This window comes from Aegilops tauschii, chromosome 3 (assembly GCF_002575655.3).
Source record: "Aegilops tauschii subsp. strangulata cultivar AL8/78 chromosome 3, Aet v6.0, whole genome shotgun sequence".
Lineage (NCBI taxonomy): Eukaryota > Viridiplantae > Streptophyta > Magnoliopsida > Poales > Poaceae > Aegilops > Aegilops tauschii.
In genome coordinates this window covers 468,258,410-468,263,547 of record NC_053037.3, presented here as the reverse complement: position 1 = coordinate 468,263,547, position 5,138 = coordinate 468,258,410, and positions in this window count along the sequence as shown.

Here is a 5,138-nt window from a genome sequence, read left to right as displayed (position 1 = left end):
GGAAGTTTCTAGCATGAATAATCTTATGATCCCTTTGAGCCTGGGTGGCAGTCCATAGGAGAATCACACGGTACCCCGGGATTTCCAAAAAATACAGGCAATCACTGGATACCCCAGGTGCCTCAATCGACCCAGATATGTATTAAAGTTGCCACCTTAAGTTAACCATTAATTAACAATCTCACAACTGTCATGAATACACTCAAACCCAATCAACGTCTACGAGCATAGCATAGCAATATAAGCAACGTAAAAGTAACTCCCAAAGGTTTGATAATAAACAGGTGAATAGGTACTACCTCGTCTACTTCCCAAAACGCACAATTTAGTCAGATCCTAACCATGCAATTGTTTGAGGATTGATCTAATGCAATAAAATTGGGTAGTAAGAGGTATGATCAAAGTGTTACTTGCCTTGCTGATGATCCGCGAAACCTAGAGACTCGTAGTAGCACGCTTCGCACTCCGGGTACTCTATCGCAAACAAACAAGCATACAATAAGCAATCAAGCAAAGGCACGGGTAAAACTCAAATAAGAGATCTAACCAGAAAGTTCAACTTAAGAACTCCGGTTTGCAAAAAGAAACAAATCGAACAAAGCAACAAAACTCAAACGGCGAAAGAAACAAGCTTCGTTTACTAATCTGGACTAAAGTCAAATTTTACAGTAGCAAAAACTTGTTTAAGTTGGTTAAACAGAAAGAGGGTTTCGAGACGAAACTCTAGGCGCTTGAATCACCTGATTCCGAGCGAAAAGTCATACTAAAACGAAAATCGGATCAGAAATCGCGATCGAAAATAATCGCGGAAAATCTGAGAAAAAGAAAAACTGACGAACACGCAACCGAACGAACGTTCGATGTCTACGGCTTAAACGGTGAAAACCGTTCGTTAAAACGAACGAACGAACGGGCGTTCGCTAAATAACTAAACCGAAAAAATGAATAAACCGATCTAAATAAATAAACCGCGGATAAAAAACCGTACGGTTTTCCGAAGAAAACCGGCGGCGGTGGCTACCTCCGGCAAGTCCGGCGAGGGCGGCGGTAGCGGCGGGCGGCTCCGGTGAGGCGGCGCGGGGCGGGGAGTCGGCGCGGCGTCGGCGGCGAGGCGGCGCGGCGCGGGGCGGCGGGTCGGCGGCGGGGCGGTGCGGCGGCGTGAGGCGGCGGCGGCGTCGGGCTAGGGTTAGGGTTGGGCGGCGGTGGGCTGCGGCAGCTCGGGCTGGGCTTCGGCGGCTCGGGTGTCGCGACTTATAAAGGCCCCCCGGGCGGAGTCCCGCTCGGGTACTGCCCGGAGTCGGTTTGACTTTTTTTTTAATAATTCCGACGTGTAGAAAAAGAAAGAAAAGAAATACTAAACTGACTCCAAAAATCCCGAAATAAATTTTCCCCGTCCTCTAAAAATAATCCGGACAAGGTGAACATTAATTTGGGCCTAAAATGCAATTTTGAAAAACGCATATTTTTCCTAATTCAAATAAAAATAGCGATAAAACTCCGAATAGAAATCTTATTTGATTTTAATATTAATCTCCGATATTTCTTTATTTTGAGGCAGTCATTTTATCCTCTCTCTCTTTTATTTTTATAAAATAAATATTTCAGAGAAAAATAATTAAAATCAAATGATCCTCTTTTCAAAATCCGAGAAAGACTCTAATATGAAAATAATGAAATCCCCAACTCTCTCCGTGGGTCCTTGAGTTGCGTAGAATTTCTAGGATCAACCAAAATGCAATAAAATATGATATGCAATGATGATCTAATGTATAACATTCCATATTGAAAATTTGGGATGTTACAAACCTACCCCCCTTAAGATGAATCTCGCCCTCGAGATTCGGGTTGGCTAGAAAATAGGTGAGTGAGATCCTTCCGTAGGTCTTCCTCTCGTTCCCAGGTGGCTTCATCTTCGGTATGGTGACTCCACTGAACTTTACAGAACTTGATTACTTTGTTGCGTGTGACACGGCTGGCATAATCAAGAATCTTAACTGGCTTCTCCTCGTAGGTCAAATCGCTATCCAACTGTATCGCTTCCAGCGGTACTGTATCTCTCAGAGGTATATCAGCCATCTTTGCGTGGCACTTCTTCAACTGAGAAACGTGGAACACATCGTGAACTCCTGGCAATCCTTCTGGCAATTCCAACTTGTAAGCAACTTCTCCCATGCGTTCCAAAACTTTGGATGGTCCCACAAAACGTGGCGCTAACTTTCCCTTAACTCCAAAGTGCTTCACTCCATGAAGTGGGGATACCCGAAGATACACTCTGTCTCCAACTTCGTGAACTGTCTCCTTGCGTTTAGAATCCGCATAACTCTTCTGCCTGGAATGGGCTTCCTTGAGTCTATCGCGAATCAGCTTAACCTTCTCTTCAGACTCTTTAATCAAATCTGGTCCAAACAACTGTCGGTCTCCAACTTCGTCCCACAACAACGGTGTTCTGCACCTCCTTCCGTACAGTGCTTCGAAAGGGGACATCTTCAAACTGGCTTGATAACTGTTGTTATAAGAGAACTCTGCATATGGCAAATTATCGTCCCAACTAGATCCATAATCTAGTGCACAAGCTCTCAACATGTCCTCCAGAATTTGATTGACTCTCTCAGTCTGTCCATCTGTCTGCGGGTGAAAAGCTGTACTGAACTCTAGCCTGGTTCCCAGAGTTTCATGCAACTGATTCCAAAACTTTGAAGTAAACTGGGTTCCTCTATCTAATACAATGGTCCTCGGAACTCCATGTAGACATACGATCCTGGTCATGTATATCTTTGCCAACTTAGCACTGGTGTAAGTGGTCTTTACTGGGATGAAATGAGCTACTTTCGTCAAACGATCGACTACAACCCATATCGAGTCATAGCCTGAACAAGTCCTGGGTAATCCCGTGATAAAATCCATGCCTAACTTATCCCACTTCCATTCGGGTATTGGCAATTGTTGTAGCAATCCTGCTGGCTTCTGATGCTCGGCCTTCACTCTCTGACATACATCACAAACTGCTACATACTCTGCAATATCTTTCTTCATTCCGGTCCACCAGAAACTATCCTTCAAATCCAGATACATCTTGGTATTTCCTGGGTGAATCGAATATGGCGAATCATGGGCCTCTTGCAGAATCAACTTCCTGATCTCCTGATCATTTGGCACATATACGCGGTCCTGAAACCATAAGGTATCGTGCTCATCCTCACGAAATCCTTTAGCCTTTCCTTTACTCATTCTTTCCTTTATTTGGGCAATCTCCTTGTCCGTCTTCTGAGATTCTCTGATCTTATCCATCAAAGTAGACTGAATCTCCAATGCTGCTACATAACCTCTCGAAACTATTTCCAAACATAGCTCGCGAAGGTCTTCTGCCAACTCCTTGGGTAATTCTTCGGTCATGAGTGTATTGACATGACTTTTGCGGCTCAACGCATCGGCTACTACGTTAGCCTTTCCGGGATGATAATGCAATCTCATATCATAATCCTTAATGAGCTCCAACCATCTCCTCTGCCTGAGATTCAGCTCCTTCTGCGTGAAGATATACTTCAAACTCTTGTGATCCGTGTATACCTCACAATGGTTTCCGATGAGAAAATTTCTCCATGTCTTCAACGCATGTACTACGGCTGCTAACTCCAAATCATGCGTAGCATAGTTTAACTCATGGTGTTTAAGCTGTCGTGAGGCATATGAAACAACTCTTCCCTCCTGCATAAGTACGGCTCCAAGTCCTCGACGAGAAGCGTCGCAATATACTTCATAATCCTTGCGTTGATCTGGCATAATCAACACTGGTGATTTAACCAAGCGTCTCTTCAACTCCTGAAAACTAGCCTCACATTCCTCAGTCCATTTGAATTTGGCGTCCTTCTTCAACAACTCCGTCATAGGCTTCGCAATCTTTGAGAAATTCTCGATGAACCTCCGGTAGTATCCTACGAGTCCAAGAAAACTCCGGATCTCTCCAACTGACGTGGGTGACTCCCAATTTGTCACAGTGACAACCTTGGTGGGGTCTACTGCTATTCCTTCTCCGGATATAACATGTCAAAGAAATCCAACTTCCTTCAACCAAAACTCACACTTGCTGAACTTGGCGTATAGCTGGTGTTCTCTGAGCTTCCCAAGTACCAAACGCAAATGTTCCTTATGTTCTTCTTCATTCTTCGAGTAGACCAGAATGTCATCAATGAACACCAGGACGAACTTATCCAAAAACTCCATAAACACCTTGTTCATCATGTTCATAAAATAGGCAGGTGCGTTAGTCAGACCAAATGACATAATGGTATACTCATACAGCCCGTACCTCGTGGTAAAAGCTGTCTTAGGTATATCCTGCTCTCGAATCTTCAGCTGGTGATACCCTGATCGCAGATCGATCTTGGAAAACACCTTAGCTCCTTGCAGTTGGTCAAACAAATCATTGATCATCGGCATTGGGTACTTGCTCTTGATTGTCACCTCATTCAGTCCTCGATAATCAACAACCATCCTTAACGATCCATCCTTCTTCTCCACTAGAAGTACTGGTGATCCCCAAGGTGACGAACTTGGGCGTATATAACCTTTATCCAGTAAGTCCTTAATCTGCTTCTTAATTTCCTCCAAATCCTTTGCGGGCATTCTGTACGGTCTCTTAGATATTGGCCCTGTGCCTGGCAAAAGCTCAATTAAAAACTCAATGTCTCTATCCGGTGGCATGCCTGGCAACTCTTCTGGAAATACATCCGGAAAATCCTTCACCACTGGTACTTCCTCCTGTACAACTCCTGATAAGGAATTTACTTGAGTCCTATTCGGCACATGCCGGGATACATACCTGATCCTTCTTCCCTCTGGGGTGGTGAGCAAAATCGTCTTACTAGCGCAATCGATGTTTCCTCCATACATCGATAGCCAATCCATACCAGAATCACATCCAAACCTTGTGACTCCAATATTATCAGATCTGAGGGGAAAACATGCCTACCTATGGTCAATGGCATCTGAAAACATCCATGGCTTGCCATATACTCTGCTCCGGGTGAGGTTACTAGCATGGGTGTCTTAAGAACTCTAGTGGGCAACTTATACTTATCCACAAATCCCCTTTATATGTATGAATGCGATGCACCAGTATCAAAAAGAACGACTGCAGT